This window comes from Typopeltis vanoorti, chromosome 14 (assembly GCF_054136105.1).
Source record: "Typopeltis vanoorti isolate ZY-2024b chromosome 14, IOZ_Tvanoo_1.0, whole genome shotgun sequence".
Lineage (NCBI taxonomy): Eukaryota > Metazoa > Arthropoda > Arachnida > Uropygi > Thelyphonidae > Typopeltis > Typopeltis vanoorti.
This window is the reverse complement of record NC_143562.1, coordinates 2,546,156-2,568,252: the sequence shown is the minus strand read 5'-3', so window position 1 is coordinate 2,568,252 and position 22,097 is coordinate 2,546,156. Positions and strand designations below refer to the sequence as shown.

Sequence of the window (22,097 nt, the reverse complement as noted above, 5' to 3'; positions counted from 1 at the left end):
TTTATAGAGAAGTTTGGCTAATTTATCTGTTACATTCTTGATATTAGGAAGGGTGACGGCATTCTTGAAATCTTGTTTATTTAAGTTTCTTGTACGTGCTGTATTGTGAATTTTCTTAATTAACTTAGTATTGAAACCATTCAGTTGTAGGATCTGTGTTAAGTATTGTATTTCTTCTTTCAATTTTTCTTCTGTACTGAGGATGTTGTATGCTTTATCCCTTAAGGTTTTTATTAGGCCTATTTTTTGCTTGGGGTGGTGGTGATGTAAAGTAGCGTGCAGAAATCTTCCTGTGTTTATTGGTTTTCTATCGATGGAAAACGATAAACTGTTTATTTTTTCAATTATTTCTATAAGGATGTCTAGGAAAGGAAGTTTTTTATTTTCTTCTAGTTTCAGAGTGAATTTTATGTAAGGATGTAAGTTATTAAGAGAGTCTTGAAATGCAGTCAGTTTTAGCGCTGTTCCTGGCCAAATGATGAAGATATAGGTGGTCATGAATGGAGAAGTGAGTGGTATGAATATAGAAAATGAGAGAATGGGTGTGCAAGAGGAGAAGGGAAATGGGGAGGCTAAGGGTGGACAGGGGTACACAGCATGAGAAAGGTGGATGCTCCAAGAGTAGGTTAGCATGTGTAAGCAGGAAAGGAATGGAATGACCAGGGATCAAAAGGAAACAGTTGGAATCGAAAAGGGTTTTAAAATGAAGAAGCAGAATGGGAAATGGCCCCAGTCGAGCATGGAGAGATTACATCGAGTGAGTGCTAGTACCAGTGGAACTAGCTGTAGATCCACAAATGAGCTGTTGTGTTTGTATACAAATGTTAGATGTATAAGAAACAAGGCAGATGAAATGGTTGTACTAATTGTGTCTGTTCAGCCAAAGATTGTCAGAATAAGTGAGACATGGTTGGAAGAGGATGACATCCTGAGAGGAATGATGGAAGGGTATGATGTGCTTTGTGAGAATAGAAGGGGTAAAAAGGGAGAGGGAGTGCTACTGATGATAGAGAAAGAGTTACCTCCATACAGGGTAGAGATGCAGGAAGGAAACAGTGCCACTGGTTTTGAGGCAGTATGGTGTGAGATAGAGGTGAATGGAATCAAATACTTGGTGGCATGTTGTTATAGACCAGGTAATGTGGATGGTGGTGATAATGAAATGTACAATCAAATTAGCCAAGTAAATAAAAAAAGTGATCATTATGGGTGATTTTAATTATGGCAATATAGACTGGAATGATGACAACTGGAAGTAAAGAAAATGAGTTTCTTGAGGGATAACTACCTCAGACAGTATGTAACAGAGGGCACACATGGATTGAGGGTCTTGGATTTGGTCATCTCATCAGAGGATGCAATTGTAAATGAGGTGTCGAATCATCCACCAATTGGTGAGAGTGACAATGAGGTGATTACCTGGGTGGTTGCCAGCAGTGCGAGGACCTCTGTGAGAGCGCAGGAGACAGCTTGCGGGTGTAGCATGGAATGAGCAGTTAGCTGGAAAAGAGATCAATGCAGCTTGGGGAATTTTCAAAAACTGTTTAGTAGATGCAATGCCTAAATGTATTCCAAGGGTGAGAAGGTTAAATAAGGTGGGTGTGAGATGGATGAATAAAGAGATTAAGCAGGTGATACAGAGGAAAAGGGCATTGTGGAGGCAGCATAAGAGAAGTCGAAATAACCAATTCCATGAGCTCTACAAAAACCAAGGAGGTTGACTTGCAAGGAGGGTGACTTGGTTGGTGAAGGTAGCTAAAGAGAGGTATGAACAGCAGTTGGCTAATGAAGCCAAAAAGAATCCTAAGGAGTTCTTTCGATATGTAGCCAGCAAAAGAAAGAATAATTATGAAAGAATGACATTGATTGGAGAAAATGGTATAAAGACAGCTGATACAGAATATGTGGTGGAGATACTTAATGAGCAGTTCATAAAGATCTTTCAATCTTGTCAATGTAACTTCATGGAGGGATCGAGAGCAGTTGATGATAAGGAGGACAGACTGAATGTAGGTGAGCAAGAGGTGTATGGGGAGTTGAGTAAACTAGATGTTAATTAGGCTGTGGGACTTGATAATATATCACCACGTATTCTGAAAGAATGTGCCAGGGAGGTGACATCTGCCTTGACATATTTTTTTAATATGAATCTTACACTTGGTCAAGTTCCTAAGGAGTGGAAGGAGGGCAAGATTCGCCACTTCATAAAGGATGTGATCGAACTCAAGCATCAAACTATAGGCCTATCTGTGTGTCAGGTATTGTGGTTAAGTTGTTGGAGAAGCTTGTGAGAACTAGGATCCAGAGTTGGGTTGATAACAATGGTATTATTTTTGATGGACAGCATGGATCTGCTAAAGGGAGGTCATGTTTTAGTAATCTACTTACTTATTACAATAAAGTGACTGGTTCCTTGGACAGAGGAAAAGGATACATAGTAATATACTTGGATTTCGCAAAGGCTTTTGATAGAGTACCTCATGATAGGTTGACAGTCAAACTAGAGCAGATGGGTTTGGATATTAGATTGGTGCATTGGATTGGAAACTGGCTATCTGATAGGTATCAAGACATTGTGTATGGGGGAGCGATATCTAGGAAAAGGAAAGTCACTAGTGGAGTGCCTCAGGGGTCTATTTTAGGTCCATTGCTATTGAACTTGTATATTAATGAAGGATATAGGTGAAGATTTGGATTTTTAGACATTCAGTTGTTTGCAGATGATGCAAAGTTGGGACGAACCATAAAGTGTAGTGAAGGTGTTGTGCCCTTACAGGAAGACTTGAATAGATTGAGTGATTGGGCACAGAAATGGGGATGTGAGTTCAATGTTGCAAAACGTAAGGTTTTAAAATTTGGAAAACAAAGATGGGATGCAGAATTTATGCTTGGTGAGAATATATTGTTGGAGGTACAGGAAATAAGAGATCTGGGGATGATAGTGGATAAGAATCTAAAATTTAGGGGACACATCGCCAAAATTGTGAAGACAACACAAAGGCTTCTAGGAATGATGCAGAGGACATTGACATGTAGAAGTAGGGAGATTCTTGTTCCGTTTTATAAGGCTTTGATTAGATCACACATGGACTATTCTGCCTAAATTTGGTCACTGGGTTTTCAGAAGGATGAAGAGATGTTGGAAATGGTCCAAAGGAGACTGACTAAGGTAGTTTATGACCTCTGGAATGTGGAGTATGAGGAAAGATTAAGAAGGTGTAATTTGCAGAGTCTGGTGGACAGGAGGAAGAGGGGGGAGATATGATAGAGACCTACAAGTTGGTAAGGGGTTGTCATAGAATGCTGGAGACATTTTACAGAGAATAGTGGGAGATCAGGGGAGAACCAGAGGTCATCCCTGGAAACTGTATAAAGAAGGTGTGAGTAGGGGGAGTGAGAGGCTGGTTTTTTCGTGCAGAGTTGTAATTGATTGGAATGCCTTGCCTAAGAATGTGGTATCTGCAAAGAGTTTGAATGTGTTTAAAACATGGTATGATGAGCTGTGTGTGTGTGTGATAAAAGGACCTCCCAGATGAGTCTTTGACTCATCTGGGAGGTCCACTATTATTACCACCCCATGAGGTCTTGGGGTGGTAATAATAATAATAATATCCTCCACATAGCAGAGCTATATTTTTGGTTTTTTGTGCCAGTTTTGTAAAGCCTTATTTTCAAACTTTCCCATGTAAAGGTTTGCTAGAGCTGGTGAGAGGGGGTGAACCCATTGCTAGTCCTTCGTTTGGTTCCCATATTTTGTCTTGGTAAAGGAATAACGTGTTTTTTATGTAATGTTTGTAGAGATGTACAATGTCCAGTGGGAAGAGATTTTCTAGGATGTTTACTGTTTCATTTCTTGGAATCTTTGTGAGAAGGCTGACTACATCTAAACTCGCTAATACGTCTGAAGTATCTATGTGTATATCTTTTATTTTTTCTATAAAGTCTGTGCTGTTGTTAATGAACGATGGTGTTTTTCCTATATGTAGTAAAATCAAGTTTGTAAGGTGTTTTACCAGATTTCAGGTAGGAGAATCCCTTCCATCCACTATCGGTCTTAGTGGTATATCTTTTTAATGAATTTTAGGAACTCCATATATTCTAGGCACTAGTGGGTGTTTGGATTGCAGATTTCTTTTGAGTTCCTCAGACCAATTTGGTATATTCTTGATAAGTTCATTGGTTTTCTTATGAGTTTGCCAAGTGCGGTCTCTGTCTAATGCTGTGTAGGTACCGGAATCTTCAAGAAGGCTTTTCATTTTGTTGTTATAATCTTCTGAGTTTAAAATCACTGTTGCATTGCCTTTGTCTGCTTTTATTATGACTATGTTATCGTCTGATTTGAGTTTATTAAGGGCTGCGAATTCTGTTTTTTGTAGGTTTTATTTGGTGGTAATTTGCAATTTAATAGTAATGCTGCACTTTGAATGCAGATCAGATCTGTTATATTATTATTCAGGCCTCCATGGAGTCAAAAGACTCATCGTGGGAGGTCCTTCCTACGAAACACAAAGTCTATCAAGACTCATCAAGGGGAGGCCCACCCTAACTTCCAGGGATGGCCTCTTGTCATCACTCCTTCCTGCTGTTAAACCAACTGAAAGAACTCCCCCAATGTCAACCCTGTAACCACCTCTCAACAGTTAAAAGTCTCAATCATATCACTTCTCCTTCTTTTATCCACCAAACTCTGCAGTCCACATTCCCTCAGCCGATCCTCATAACTATCACTGTACAGTCCTGAAACCATCTTTGTTATCTGCCTTTGTACCCTTTCCACAGTTAATTTATCCACTTTAAATCCTGGGGACCAAATCTGAAAATGATAGTCCAAGTGTCGTCTGATCAGGGTCTTATACAACGGAATGATAACAGTTTTATCTCTGCAGGTCAGTGTCCTTCTCATAATAGCAGCAATCCTCTGTGTTACCTTCACCACCTTTGCAATATTATTATTATTATTATTAAAACACGACCTCATGGAGTCAAAGACTCATCTAGGAGGTCCTTTTATCTTCCACACACATCTCATCATACCGTGTCTTAAACACATTCAAACTACTTGCAGACACCACACTCTCAGGTAAGGCATTCCAATCACTCACAACTCTGCACGAAAAAAACCTGCCTCTCACTCCCTTACTCACACCCTCCTTATACAGTTTCCAGGGATGACCTCTGGTTCTCCCCTGATCTCCCACTATTCTCTGCAGAACTTCTCCACCATTGATCCTATAACAACCCCTTACCAACTTGTAGGTCTCTATCATATCTCCCCTCTTCCTTCTCTCCACAAGACTCTGCAAATTACATCTTTTCAATCTCTCCTCATACTCAACATTCCAGAGGTCAGAAACTACCTTAGTCATTCGCCTTTGGACCCTTTCCAACATCTCTTCATCCTTCTGAAAACCCGGTGACCAAATCTGGGCACAATAGTCGAAGTGTGGCCTAATCAAAGCCTTATACATTGGAACAAGTATCTCCCTACTTCTACATGTCAGTGTCCTCCGCATCATTCCCAGAAGTCTTTGTGTTGTCTTCACAATTTTGGCGATGTGTCCCCTAAATTTTAGATCCTTATCCACTATCACCCCCAGATCTCTTATTTCCTCTACTTCCAACAATATATTCTCACCAAGCATAAATTCTGCATCCCTTCTTTGTTTTCCAAATTTTAAAACCTTACATTTTGCAACATTGAACTCACATCCCCATTTACTTGCCCAATCACTCAATTTATTCAAGTCTTCTTGCAAGGCCACAACATCTTCACTACTCTTTATGGTTCGTCCCAACTTTACATCATCTGCAAACAACTGAATATCTCCATCCAAATCTTCAGCAATATCATTAATATATAAGTTAAATAGTAATGGCCCTAAAACAGACCCCTGAGGCACTCCACTAGTGACTTTCCTTTTCCTGGATATTGCACCCCCATACACAACTTGTTGATACCTATCAGATAGCCAGTCTCCAATCCAATGCACTAATCTAATATCCAACCCCATCTGCTCTAGTTTGACTGTCAACTTATCATGAGGTACTCTATCAAAAGCTTTTGCGAAATCCAAGTATATTACTGTGTATCCTTCTCCTCTGTCCAAGGAAGCAGTCACTTTATTGTAATAAGTAAGTAGATTACTAAAACATGACCTCCCTTTAGCAAATCCATGCTGTCCATCAAAAATTATACCATTGTTGTCAACCCAACTCTGGATCCTAGTTCTCACAAGCTTCTCCAACAACTTAACCACAACACCTGACACACAGATAGGCCTATAGTTTGATGCTTGAGTTCGATCACCTCCTTTATGAAGTGGCACAATCTTGCCCTCCTTCCACTCTTTAGGAACTTGACCAAGTGCAAGACTCGTATTAAAAAAATATGTCAAGGCAGGTGTCAACTCTCTAGCACACTCCTTCAGAATACGTGGTGATATGTCCCCTAAACTTCAGGTTTCTATCAATCATTCTCTTGTCTCCCTTACTTCCTCCAGTATAACTCCTCCCATAGAGTATGCAGTGTCCCATCGATGTGTCCCAAACCTCAAGACCTTACATTCTGCTGCATTAAACTGACAACCCCATTAATTTACCCACCTATGTAGCTTATTCAAATCCTCTTGCAGGGCTGCCGAATCTGCACTATTGCTAATAATCTATCCCAGCTTCGCATCATCCGCAAACAACTGAATATCCCCTTGCAATCCACTGAAAATGTCATTGATATAAAAGTTAAACAATATAGGTCGCAGTACTCAGCCCTGTGAGACCCCACTTGTAACCCTCTGCTTCCTTGAAACTGCCCCACAACTCTCTGATACGTATCGGACAGCCAATCCTGAATCCAGTTGACCAATCTGACATCCAGACCCATGTGCAGCAACATAAATATCAGCTTATCATGTGGCACCCTGTCAAATTCCTTAGCTAAGTCTAAGAAAATGGGAAGTATATGCCTTTCCCTCATCTAATGCTCTTGTAACTTTATCATAAAAGACTAGCATATTGCTAAAACAAGAGCTCCCCTTCACAAATCCATGTTGACTGTCACAGATAACATCACCCTCATCTGCTCAATGCTGTGTATATATGGTCCTTCACTACTTTCTCCAAGATCTTACTAACTACTGATGACACACAAACTGGCCTATAATTAGACACTTCCAGTCTGCTACCACCCTTGTGCAATGGCACTATCTTACCTTCCTTCCATTCCATGGACACCTTTCCCGCAGCCAGACTTTCATTGAAAAGCCAGGTCAAAGGCACTGTCAGTTCCCTAGTACATTCTTTCAAAACTCATGGTGAAATACCATCCAGTCCCACAGCTTTACTGACATCCAGCGTACTCAGTATTTGAAACACACTCTCCTCCTGTACCTCTAAACCTCGAACCTGCCCAATCCCTCTAGCATTATAACTGACTCCTCCTCCAGGATGAAATACTCCAATAAAATGTTCATTGAACAATTCCACTATGTCCTCTGCATCAGTCACTCTATTCCCATTTTTATCCCACAATATCATTCTTCCACAGTCATTTCTCCTCCTACTGGCATATATCCTGGTACATTTCTTATTCCTTTTTAAATTTGGGCTATGATATCAATTTTTGGGACTAAAGATTTTCATAAGAGGATTTATTTCATCCCTCATTAGAACTCTTGAGGAGAGGTTAATTACTACTTTGGAGTGATCTAGATGTTTCCTTTGTTTTTTTCTTTATCTTTTAGGAGAGAATTGAATTTTTTAATTAGGTTGCATTTTTTTCTTTACGGACGCCATTGTGACTTTATTGTATGTGATAATGGCTATGTTATTCCATAGTTCCGACGGCAGTGATGTGGCCAGTTCGTTATGTATATTACGTGTATCCTGGTTAATCTTGGACAATTCTGCTATAGTAATTCTGCAATTCTTTCTCGATATAGCTAATTCTGTTCTTTTGTATATTCTGTTGGCCTTATGGGAGTTGAATGCATGATTGATTTTTATGAACTTGGGAACAATTTCATTGTCTCTGCAACAGATTAAAAATATCAAACAGTAAATATCCTAGAAAATCTCTTCCCACCACACATTGTACAGCTCTACAAAAATTGCATAAAAAACACGTTCTTCCTTTACCAAGACAAACTATGGGAACAAAAAAAGAAAGACTAGCAATGGGTTCACCCCTCTCACCAGCTCTAGCAAATCTCTACATGGAAAATTTTGAAAATAAGGTTTTACAAAACTGGCACAAAAAAACAAAAATATGGCTCCGCGATGTGGATGATATCTTCATCATTTGGCCAGGAACAGCACTAGAACTGACTACATTTCAAGACTATCTTAATAACTTACATCCTAACATAAAATTCACTCTGGAACTAGAAGAAAATAAAAAACTTCCTTTCCTAGACATCCTTATAGAAATAAATGAAAGAAAAAACATTATCGTTCTCCATCTATAGAAAACCAACAAACACAGGAAGATTTCTGCATGCTACTTCACATCACCACCACCACAAGCAAAAAATAGGCCTAATAAAAACCTTAAGGGATAAAGCATACAAGTTTTTACCATTCTACCATTTTACCGTTCAGAGAAGGTTTTACTGTTCAGAGAATTCTGCAACGATCAGAATAAGTGGTAATTGGAAGATCCGATGAATATGATGGATGCAGCAAAACATCCCATCCAAGACGTAACAATTTACTCCGGGTTGTTAACGATGTGTGCGGTCTGGCATTGTCGTGGTGAAAGACAACTCCTTTCCAATAAATTGGTATCCAGAGAGTTCACCAAAAAACAATTAACCGAAAGACAATTCATCGAACGCAATTCATCAAACGACAATTAATCGAAAAAGCAATTCACCGAATAATCAATTCATCGAAAATCATTTCATCAAACAAACAATTAATCGAAAAAACAATTCCTTGAAAGGCAATTCCCCTAAAAAGCAATTCACCGATCAGCAGTTAATCGAAAACACAATTCATCGAAAAACAACAATTCATCGAAAATACAATTCACCGAAAAATAAATTATAAAGCATGTGGGGTGAAGTTGTGTGTGCAATTTTTTTTTAAATTGTTTTGTGAAGGCGATTTTTTTGCAGGCATATTGGTTGCAGTGAATGATATCCACTGAGGCAGATATAGTTGAGATGTTAAATGAAGGATGTCATCCTCGTGAAAATAACATCCTACAGAACTTGAGGTCAGTGTTGAATGAGTTGGAGTATACATGAGGAATTCAATAAACTCGATATCAAGGGACTTGTTGATATATCAACATGTGTCTTTGTGATATCTCAGAAGAGGAAGTCACTAGTGGTGTGGTGAAAGGACCAGTTGAAAGTAACAAGCTGTACGAGGGGGGAGGGCTGAAAAGTTCTGATAAACACCTAGAACAAAATGATTTTAAAGCATTCTGATATAAACCACAAGGAAAACCATATCTTAAACCCTCTGACACTTATGTTTCCTGAAATCGTAATAATTATTGTTTTTCATTTAGGATATGTAAGAAAACATGTTAGTGGTTTGAAGAAATTCGAAGACATAGAGGTGTGGACCTTCAGATTTTTCGTGCTGCAAGAAAAGTCTGCAACTAAGATTCACCAAACATTGCATGATAATTTAGGGGATTGTGCCTTCCAGTATAACCAACAATTGAAAGCTGGGCATCCTGGGCTGGAGACCTTCCACAGCGATCATACCTGAAAACTTCGATGCAGTGCATGTCATAATCCTTGATGAACAAATGCCAGCAAAAAACATCACAAAGATTCTGGAGATAATCCAGGGAACAGGTTGGTGTCATTATCTACCAAAATCTGTAAATACAGATACTCTCAGCAAAAGTGTCCCCAAAGGTTTGAATGCCGACCAAAAGAGAAAACATGTGCTGTCATCTCAAGGGATTTTTGATCATTTTGAGAAATCAGGTGCAAATTTTTTAGCTCGTATGCTGACTGTTGATGAAACATGGCTTTGTCACTATGACCCAGAGAACATATAACAGTCAATGGAGTGGAGACACAAAGGTTCTCCATGGCCAAACAAGTTTTGAACTAAAAAGTCAGCAGGAAAGGTTCGTGCCATTGTCTTTTAGGATATGGATGGTGTTATCCTTACCAAGTACCTCAAAAAAGGTGAAACTGTTGCAGCAGCTCTGAAGAAATTGAAGGAGGTACTGAAGGAAAAAACGTTGCGAGAAACTAAGCAGGGTTGTGTTGCTTTTGCAAGACACCTGCTTATGAAATCCAACAGAGAATATACAACTTGGGATTTCAATGTCTACCTCAAACACCATATCACCAGACCTGGCCTCTGGGCCAGCCCTAGAAATTTTGCCGCCCTGTGCAGTAGCATATTTTGCTGCCACTTTCCATTTAAAAAAAAAAAAAAAAAAAAACCTCTTTTAATGACGTCTTAAAACCCATGCTGTTAAGCTGGGCTTCAATATCTCTGATCATAAATTCTGAATAGCATCATTAGCTAATAAAAATTCATAAGTTAATGAAAAATGATCATAAACTATATTTTTTACAGAAAGAGAGAGTTAACCGTTTAACACTACATTCTTTTAATTATGATTTTTAAAAATATATACAGTACAATGAAGTTTTATTATGTAAAAATGTAACTAACGACATAGTGAAGTCTGGTTTCAACAGAGAAGGAATATTATTATTATTATTATTATTATTCAGGCCTCCAAGGAGTCAAAAGACTCATCGAGGGAGGTCCTTCCTAAGACATAAAGTCTGTCAAGACTCATCGAGGGGAGGTCCCCCCCCCCTGAGAAACACAAAGTCTATCATACCACTCTTTAAACTCACTGACCGTTCTCGCTCCCACCACTCCATCAGGCAATGCATTCCACGGCTCAACCACCCTCCACACAAAGAAACCACTCCTTACCCTCTTGCTCACAGTTTCCTTTCGTAACTTCCAGGGATATCCTCTTGTCATCACTCCTTCCTGCTGATCAACCAAGCGAAAGAACTCCCCAGTGTCAACCCTGTAACCACCTCTCAACAGTTTAAAAGTCTCAATCATATCACCTCTCCTTCTTCTATCCACCAAACTCTGCAGTCCACATTCTCTCAGCCGATCCTCATAACTATCCTTGTACAGTCCTGAAACCATCTTTGCCATCCGTCTTTGTATCCTTTCCACAGTTAATTTATCCCCTTCAAATCCTGGGGACCAAATCTGAGAACAATAGTCCAGGTGTGGTCTGATCAGAGACTTATACAACGGAATGATAACCCTCTTATCTCTGCAGGTCAGTGTCCTTCTCATAATAGCAGCAATCCTCTGGGGTTGATGATTTCTATCAATCATCAACCCCAGATCTCTTGTCTCACCTACTTCCTCCAGTATAACTCCTCCCATAGATTATGCAGCATCCCATCGATGTTTCCCAAACCGCAAGACCTTACATTTGCTGCATTACACCAATACCCCCATTCATTTGCCCATCTATCTAGCTTATTTAAATCCTCTTGCAGTGCTACCACATCTGCACTATCACTAATAATCCTTCCCAGCTTCGCATCATCCGCAAACAACTGAATATCCCCCTGCAATCCACTGGCTATGTCATTGATATAAAGGTTAAACAATATAGGTCCAAGTACTGAGCCCTGTGGGACCCCACTTGTAACCCTCTGCCTCCTGGAAACTGAGTTTTTTATGATTTATTTTTCGTATACTTTAGGCCAATTTTGCTGCTGCCCAAAATTTGACACCCCGTGTGCAAATGCAAGTTTTTAACCATCGGTAGAGCCAGCCCTGCCTGGTCCCACCTGACTATTTCCTATTCCCAAATTTCTGAAATGTTGAAGATATTTTGCTAAAATTGTGAGAACTGCACAGCGCATTCATGCTATATCAGTGAATATAGCATGAATTTAGTGAATATAGCGGTCATTACATCTTTACTCCTATATCAGTGTTCTCGGCATGAATGCCGAGAACACTGATATAGGAGTAAAGATGTAATGACTCCATTCTATAAAGTTTTATTCAGACCGCATATGGATTATTGTGCCAAGATTTTGTTACTTGATTTTCAAATGGATGAAGATATGTTATAAAAGATTCAAAGACGTTTGACTAATGGTGGTTTCTAGTCTCTGGAATGTTGAACATGAAGACACATTGAGGGAATGCCATTGTAGAGTCTAGTAGATAAAGGACAAGTGGGGGGACTTCATCGAGATATTTAAGTTATTAAGGGTTAATTATCAGAATAATGAGTATCAGATTTTTCATAGAATGGGTGGAGTCAGGAGAGAATGAGAGGCCATCTGTGGACGTTGTATAAAACGATCGTAAATGATGGTGAGTTTGAGGGTGGTTGGAATGCCTTACCTGGAAATGTAGTGGGTGTGAAGACAGTGAATGCATTCAAGGCCACAATATGATGAGCTGTGTGTAATGGAGGGTCTACCAATATGATTCGTTGACTCCTGGGAGGTCTAATAATAATAATAATAATACACGCATACCCAGTCGTATGACACGTTAGGTTCCAGACCACCTCCGTATAGTGAACCACTGCCTTTTTTATCAGAATGCATAAAATGCATGTAATATCTAAATAACATTTTAAGTAGTAGTCATGTATGTGCATAAATGACATGAATAAAGCATTTGTCTATGTCAGTTACGCAAAAGAAATATTTAGAATAATTTTCGGAAACTTAAATCTTATTCTGAATCACATGGCTAAAAGGAACACACCAACCTGTTACATACCAATCTACATCATTAAAAATTTTCTCGTTTCGTCAAAAAGATTGTCATGTTTACAGATAACTGTAATATTAACTAGTGGCTTTTTTTTTCCCACTTGACTAAGAACTTTATGTATTCAAGATACCAAGTAATTTTATATAAACTTGGTTTTAATCCTATTTTCCAAGTAAGCAAACAGACAAGAAAGTCAAGTTTGCACCTGCAAGTAGTGCAAACTTGACTTTCCAAGGCAACTCTTAGTAGTGCCAGTCGAGGCAACTCGTGGTAAAGGTGGATAAAGATCGCTCTGATCACTTTCCTTGGAGTACCTTTCCATTTTCCCCTTAATGTAAAGCACATCCCCTTGCAGAGATGTATGATTATTATTATTATTATTACGGGTATCTCCATGGAGTCAGTAGACTCATCGTGGGAGACCCAAACTAGCAAAACAATATCTGTCATATCTCTTCTTGAATTCATTTACAGACGAAGAGCTCACAACTAAGTCAGGCAATGAATTCCACTCATTCACCACCCTCCAGGCAAAAAACCTTGTTCTGACACCTTTGTTAACCACACTCTTCTTTAATTTCCAGAGATGACCTCTTGTTCTTCCATCACTTTCACACAGCTGAAACATTTCCCCTGCATCAATCCTATAAAAACCTTTTAGTAATTTGAATGTTTCTATCATATCCCCTCTTCTTCGCCTATCAACCAATCTCTGCAATCCACAAGCTCTCAATCTATCAATGTAGGGAGCATTTTTTATATCACTCACCAACTTGGTCACTCTTCTCTGAACCCTCTCCACAGCCTCCTCATCTCCAAGGAATCCAGGTGACCAGACCTGAGCACAGTAATCCAAATGTGGAAGTATCAATGCTTTATAAAGGGGAATAATAACCTCTTTATCTCTGGATGTCAGTGTGTTCCTCAACAACCAAGTAATCCTATGTGCAATCTTGGACACCTTAGCAATGTGTCCTCTGAACTTCATCTCCCTATCTACCAATACCCCTAAGTCCCTAGCCTCATCAATCTCTTGGAGTACCTTTCCATCGATGTAGTACACAGCTGGTAATCTTTTAATCCCAAAATGCATGACTTTACACTTTTCCACATTGAACTGACATCCATTTTCTTTTGCCCATTTTACCAGCTTATTTAAATCCTCCTGCAAACTTTCAACATCAGCTTGATTTTTTATTGCACTACACAACTTTGCATCATCAGCAAACAACTGAATATCTCCCTTTAAGCCGTTTCCTATATCATTTATATACAAATTAAACAACATTGGCCCAAGCACAGAGCCCTGAGGCACACCACTGGTCACCTGCCTCATTCTGGACTCGGCTCCTCCATACACCACCTTATGGTATCTCTCCCTGAGCCATTCTCCTATCCATATCACCAATTTAATATCCATTCCCATCTGCTCCAATTTGCGTAACAGTGTTCTATGGGGTATCCTGTCAAAAGCCTTAGCAAAATCCAGAAGTACCACTGTGTAGCCAGTTCCTTTGTCCAACTCAGATGTTATTCTATTATGAATAGTTAATAGATTGCTAAGGCAGGATCTACCTTTAACAAAACCATGTTGGCCTCTATAGAGTATCATATCCTGATCCACCCATTCTTGAATTTTGTCTTTAACCAACTTTTCCAATACTTTTACCACTACTCCTGAGATGGTGATTGGTCTGTAATTCAATACCGCAGTTTTAGAGCCACCCTTATGCAAAGGAACCACTTTGCCTAACTTCCACTCCCTAGGGACCATACCAGAGTTCAAACTTAAGTTAAATATCCAGGTGAGAGGGGTTGACAATTCATTTGCACATTCACGCAACACCCGAGCTGATATTCCATCTAAGCCTACCGCAGTGTTTGCATTTAAGTTTTGCAATATATTTAATACCTCTGATTCTTTAGCTTCAATTCTCACATTAGGTATTGCTGTAGGTATAGAGATATCCTCACTTGGGTGATAGACTTTTGAAAAGTGATCACTCAGTAACTCGACTATTACATCTGATTTTGTCACCTCAATACCATCAGCACCCACTAAGGTTATCCTTCCGAAGTCATTCTTCCTCTTACTTGCCACATAGCGGAAGAACTCTTTGGGATTACCCTTGATCTCTTTGGCTAAGGTCTTCTCATAATCTGATTTAGCTTTTCTTACTATGCTGGTAACTTTCCTAGCTTGAGCCTTGTACTGCTCATGGGTGTCCTGATCGCCTTTCTCCTTGTAAATTCTCCATAACATTTTCTTTTTTTGCAGTTCAAGCTTGATACTACTGCTCATCCATCTAATGCCTGCCTTGTTTGACCTCCTAACCATGGGGACACAATCTGATATTGCTTTCCTCAGATACCCGCTGATTTTATCCCAAGCACTGCTAACATCTTTCCCTTGCAATATGTTCTGCCATGGGATGGCTGCAAGCTCACTCCGAAGCTTGTTATAATTGCCTAACCTGTAGTTCCGTACATACCCCTTCTTAATAGAAAAATCCACAGATTTTGCAACCTCCCAAGTCAATACCACATGATCGCTTTCACCAACTGGAGGTAACGAGGACACCTTACTTATGCATATAACCTCTGAACCAATAACCAGGTCCATGATGCTAAACATTATATTTGTATTTTCGTATGCTAAACTTTATATTTGTTTTTAACAAATCTAACAGTGGTGCCAAGTAAGTTTAGCCTATGGCCTCTCTACGAATTCTATTATTGCGTAAAGTGTATACGGAGTCTCAGTAAACAAATGAAAATTCTTAGAAAACGAAGCGAAATATACACTAACCAGATATAGTATTATCTAGTTTATATTACTTATATTATAAATAAGATAACATAATATAATATAACATAACTCATAATATATCTTCAAACCAACACATTGAATCCCACTCCATTTGGCTACAGTTAATGGAAAAGTTAAAGTAATCAAATTTATTCTACAATCAATATGTAATTAATTAAGATGAGCGCTAATGTGCTATGGACTCTTAAAACTTTCATACATTGATACAGTGATAAAAATTCAATCATACTGTCAAAATGGCGGGAATTTGTAGCACAGTTTGCATAAGCCACTGACTCTACGCCACTGATATATATATATTTAAATACAATTAGGAAACTACTCTGAACTCTGTTAGTATTTATCTAGATAAAAGTAAGCAATGTTGGAGTCATTTATTGATTCATGAAATAATTTAATCCTCTCTTTTAAAGAATCTCTCGATTTTTATTTTTGAGCTCTCCTTAAAGAGCTCGGAAATATTCGTGATGCTGGGAACGTGAAATGGCACTGCACAATACTTTTTTGTGCCTCAGGTATCTGGAATAGTAGATAATCTTGCCTAGTATCTGGTATCTGGAATAGTAGATAATTAGCCTTGTTGGGCACGGTGCTGGCCCAACAAGGCTAATCCAATGTTTATTTCAATGTAAGAAGATTAGTATGCTATGAAGGTATATTTTGATATGCTGGACTCCGAGAAAGATTACATTAGGTTGTTAACTGCATTAACTGTTGCTGATTGACCTTTGTGTCCCCCTGTCTTTATCTTTACGTCTATTGTGTTGCTTAGAATTTCCCTTACTGTCCTAAGATATTTGACCTTTTTTTGCCTCTTAAAGGATTTATTGTGTCTCTTCCCAAAAATTGAAACGAATTTCACATGTGCGAAAATAATCAATCCTGAAATGACCACCAATCAGCCTTTGCAATGAATCTATTTAGTGATAGTAAATTTGATGTATTTTATTCTATAAATCAGTCACCGGAAGAGTTGCACTGATTGTTCTTTCACTTCACTTATAATATAGAAACAATTTTTTTCGAATTTCAGAATTTTCAAATGTTTGCTTTGAAAATATTATGTCAAATATATATTTTTTTAAATGATATTTATTGAAATAAATATGTCCTTTTGCTTTCGTTCCTAGCCAAATAGCATTATATGGATCATCACATTTCAGTTTTAGAAACGATTGTTTGTTGTTCATAAAGGCAAAACAAACAAAAAAAAAAAGTTAAAATGCTAAATTGCATTACTCGGTTTCTGATTGTGAGTCGTTTTGGTATCAAAAATTTATAATTTATATCCAATGATATTTTAGCAGTGATTCTTCGCCTTCGTCTTTTATTTATTTATTTGTATTATGCACATTACGATAATATCCAGTGCATATCCTCGTAGATATGTTGAAAATATAACATGAAAAATATCATATACGGAATGATTCAAAACTTTTGCTCATTTTGAAGATTTTCTAATGCTTTCCCCCCCCCCTTCCTTATCCTCTCCTGAAACTCAATTGAATAACTACTCTAAATTTCTACAGGTCTGAAAGCTTTTCTAGACAGTATTCAAAATCTATTACTTCATTTTACCGTTTTGACAAAAGATATACGATCTGGGGGTGATAGTGGATAAGGATCTAAAATTTAGGGGACACATTGCCAAAATTGTGAAGACAACACAAAGACTTCTGGGAATGATGCGGAGGACACTGACGTATAGAAGTAGGGAGGTTCTTGTTCCATTGTATAAGGCTTTGATTAGGCCACACACGGACTATTGTATCCAGATTTGGTCACCGGGTTTTCAGAAGGTGAAGAGATGTTGGAAAGGGTCCAAAGGCGACTGACTAATTAGTTTCTGACCTCTGGAATGTTGAGTATGAGGAAAGATTGAGAAGATGTAATTTGCAGATTCTGGTGGAGAGAAGGAAGAGGGGAGATATGATAGAGACTACAAGTTGGTAAGGGGTTGTTATAAGAATAGTGGGAGATCAGGGGAGAACCAGCAATCTTCCCTGGAAACTGTATAAAGAGGGTGTGAGTAGGGGAGTGAGAGGCAGTTTTTTTTCGTGCAGAGTTGTGAATGATTGGAATGCCTTGCATGAGATTGTGGTGTCTGCAAGGAGTTTGAGTGTGTTTAAGACACGGTATGATGAGATGTGTGTGTGATAAAAGGACCTCCCAGATGAGTCTTTGACTCCATGAGGTCTTGGGTAATAATAATAATCAGATTGTACCATGAAGCTCCTAATTCTGAAGTATTTATTTGCAATCTAAAATTAGCTGTTCTACTGTCTGCTGAAATTATTTGATATTTGAAACAATATGCTATATTTTCACCATGCAAAATTGTTTATATGCATACCACACAAAAGAAAGTTCAGTAGTATTATTTTTGTTTGTTTTTCTTTAAAAAAATCTAAGTATTACTACTTCTGCTGCCGGTTGCTATTTCTGAAATAATCTACGTCTTAGAAATACTTGATAATATCCTCTTAGCTGGAGGAAAAGCTAAAGGATTATTACTCTCAGTGCTATTGAGAAAGGAAAAAGAGAACACTCAAGTGCCTCAAGCTGTAGTGCAGAATACATCAAGAATGTCTTGTTTCATTTTCGATTGTTGATTAGATATTCTAACAAATACCGACATTTCGTTTACGTGCTTATAATATTATTTATGCCAAAATAATTTCTGAATTTATAATGATCAGTTTCACTTTATTATGGAAAAATTATAAATTATTTGATACAATTATCTTCAAAAAGAGAATTTGAATTAATTTAAAAGAAAAAGTGCATATGCGTTTCATAATCTTTTTTTTTTTGAGGGGGGGAGGTAGACCTATTCAATTTGCAGATATTTCAGAGAATTTATTTCATAAGTCGTTCGCAAGACAACGGTTACAAACTTAAATCACTTGAGGAACATACCCATTCATTTTAGTGCAAAATAGTAGCAAAGGTTTAGTTACTTTTAGGTATCTAATCTAGAAGAAAATGTTATGTCTGCTGAAATTAGAATCTTACGTGAATAATTTTTTCTGACATGATTTCTCTATTCATTATAATGTAACCAATTTCCAGATTTTTTCCCTCCTGCAGACTGCATGTTATATGCAGTGATTTCTTCTTTGTACTACAAGAAAAAAAATATCAGATAAGAGAAGAAAAATATGTAGTATTTTTTTTTCCCACTGGCTGAATTTACAATGTTCTTTCTTTGCATTTTGAAGAGAAAGTGCAAATGATTTTTTTCTTACTATTTTTGCCATTATAAGAGTGACATTTTACCATTCCTCCCACACGAGAAACAGAAATAAGGTAGTAATAATACTGTTGATTCTGTCAAACTTCATTGTAGCAGAAATTTTTATTACAAAACTTTGTAATATATATATCTCCGAAACAAGAAATTTGGAACCCATATCACATCAATGTTGAGTGTTGGCAAGATGAAAATGTTCGTGTTATTATTTATATATTTTATCCATTAATTTTATTTTATTATTTTATTATTTTTTGGGTGAAATACTTTACCTGGAATACTGTTTCCAGTTCAAGAGGAACTGGAAAGATTATTCCAGTTCTTATATTTTATACCTTAGAAAATATCGTTCTGTGTTATAAAAAGAACTTAAAAATTTGCCTTCAAATGAAAAGGAAACAGTACATTCAGGTATCCCTCTATCAATATTTGTAGTCCTGAAAAGGACTGTTTTGATGGCCCTGAAAAGAAACATTTTTTATTTCATACTGTTCAGAATTTAAAATTCTTGAACAGTGTGGAAAATCCTAAAGCAAGGGTAAAAACACAAAGCAGTTTTACACTCAGGGCACCAGATTTTTGTTTTCTTTCTGATATTTTTTTTATTACATACATAAAATTTGCCTACAGGTTTTTTTTTATTAGCCGTTGGCGGTAGATTTTCGGGATAATGGTTGGAGTTAGCAGCATTCAACCTCAGATGTCTGGCAGGAATTTTTCTGCTTGCTGAAGAAGGCGCATGTGCATGCAGCAATGCTTTCGCAATTTCTATTCTGTATTCTAGATATGTTTATGGTAGACAAACATTTTTTCTTGTGCAGGAGGAAACTGTTCCAAATAACAAAATCCAATATATGTCCAAACACTTTTTTGTAATATTTTTTATGCTGTTTCCTCATTACAGAGTAGAATGATAGCTGCTGTTCGCACCTGTCTACTCCACCCATAGTATCACTGTATGCACCCACAGCAATGGAAACCAGGGCACGGATTCCATTGATGGATTGTGCAGGGAAGACAGAAAAACATCTTTTTTGTCTTTCCAACGTAGTGCAAAGACTTTTCCTCGCTGATAAGCTCGGATTTCCCCCTTCGATAGTTTTCTGAAGGCATATCTCGCCTTTTTTGCATTTACAGTACCATAACTGAACAATGCTGTAAAAGCAAATCAGCGAATTCAGGACACATTACAATGGATAGTAATTATCCATTGTAATGCAATAACCTTTACCAATAAAGGGTCTAGTAACGGGATTACTGCACGCATCATCAAGGGGAGATCTGAATATTTATCATGCTCGATTACAGTTTGCTTTCCCGTATAAGGTTTGAAATCCCAAAGATATCCACTTTCCAATTAACAAAGCATAAAAATTTTTACCACATACTTCTCTTTCTTTTTGGGAATATACTTGCTTACATTTCAGTCTACCTTTAAATGGCATAAGGCTTTCATCGATACTCAAGTCTCTCTCAGGAATGTAGAGCGTTCTACATTTCTGACAGCTTTTCATCAGAAAATCATAAATTTTGTCAAGGACTGGGCAAGGATGTGTTGCTTTTTATCGCATTCCTCATTATTCTGAAAATGCAAATACTTCATGATGAGACTGAATTGTTTTTCAGACATAACATCACGAAACATTGGCATGTTCAGAATCCAGTCTGTATACCAATACATTTCGAGAGTGAGCTTTTTCACAATACCTTGCACAATCAAGAGAGCTATAAATGTGAGGAGCAGGTTGATATCTATTGGGCTCCAAAGTTTACTGTGAGAATGCAGACTGTACTCAACTAGCTGATGTTGTTGGCAAGCATAAAGGTTCGTCTGTTCCACTATTCTTTCTTTCATAGTCTAAAAATAGACGGAAAGAGCTTAAAATGTTGCTGGAGTCAAAGTCTTCAGTAATTCCTGGCTTTACTATGAAGGGAAACCATGGACAAGCTGGTGTACATTCAGTGGTGATCATCCATTTTCTGCACGAAGACATATCTAAAGTACAGGCAGAATCGCTATCTTCAGAGCTTCTATCTCCTCATCGGTAGAACAAGAGCTGCTCGAAAGGTGAAAACTCCAACTTTTCTGCATCTCACAAAGTTTCTTACCCTGAACTGCTAACTTACTGCTACTGCTGCTTGCCATCTCGTAAATGAATTGTGTCTTTGGTATACTTACTAATTATTCCTTTCTGCCCAGCTCTAAGCTAACGGAGATTACGAACCTACACTGAGAAACAGACAATAGAACATGCAGCACACTAAAGAGCCTCAAGCAATATCTGAATATTTTACAGGCAGAAATTCTTGTTTGGTTTTTCCATCTCTCTTTATTCTGATATTGCATTTGAAGGATGACTGCGATATTAAATATTAATTTCACCTATTACCGAATATCACATAATTTCCTGATTTATAATAATCAGGAAATAATATATATTTTTTCTGATTTATAATTTGCTAATATATAATAATCACCACCTAGTTTCTGTATCGAAAAATTAAAGTTATGTAGAACAATTACTAGAGAAAAATAACAAATTAAATAAAACTGTACATATGTTTCATAACGGTTTTCAGGTGTGTGATAGTGATGCAATGGGGAGGGGGGGTTAACTATCAGAGGCGAAATAAAGTTCAATTCTATTTTAAAAATATGGAAATGAAATTTCACATCGGTGCATTTGATATACATATTTTGAATGATAAAATTAACCAAATGCATTGCTTACTTTAAAAATTGGAGAATAAAATATCTGAATTACGCAAAAAATATATACATTTAAATCATAACTGTTAATTTCATTTTGTAATGACTAATTATATAAGGAAACCAAGAAAGTGAAAGTACAAAGAACAGTAGAATACTCTATAAAGAAAAAATTTAGTGATATGATTAAAGAATTTTATGTTATTCTCTATAAAGCAAAGTTGCTCAAGCATGTACTAAAAGAAATCTGTGAAGTATTCTTCGATTTTGATGATTTTGAACAAAAATAAAAATAATATAATCTGGAATGTCGGCAGCCGGTTCTCTTTTCTTTTTTTTAAAAAGAATATTTCAAATAATTATCGCAAATTAATTTCTTCGAGAACAAAGAAAAATGTTCTGTCGAGTAAGCAATTAGAAAAAAACTAGTGCCAAAAAATTAAAAATTAAATTGGTTTTCTCCAAGGTAAGGCAATATTTAAGTGAAGAAATTATGCAAGGATCTTTATTTTGTCCAGACATTAAAATTGTATTGTACAATA

General features: G+C 37.4%; 1 protein-coding gene across 3 annotated transcripts in view; it reads right to left on the bottom strand.

The window, feature by feature from the left end:
- The window catches only part of CaMKII (Calcium/calmodulin-dependent protein kinase II), a 789,323-nt gene that overhangs the window by 572,525 nt on the left and 194,701 nt on the right, over positions 1-22,097 (bottom strand). The gene's annotated exons all lie outside the window — the stretch shown is intronic.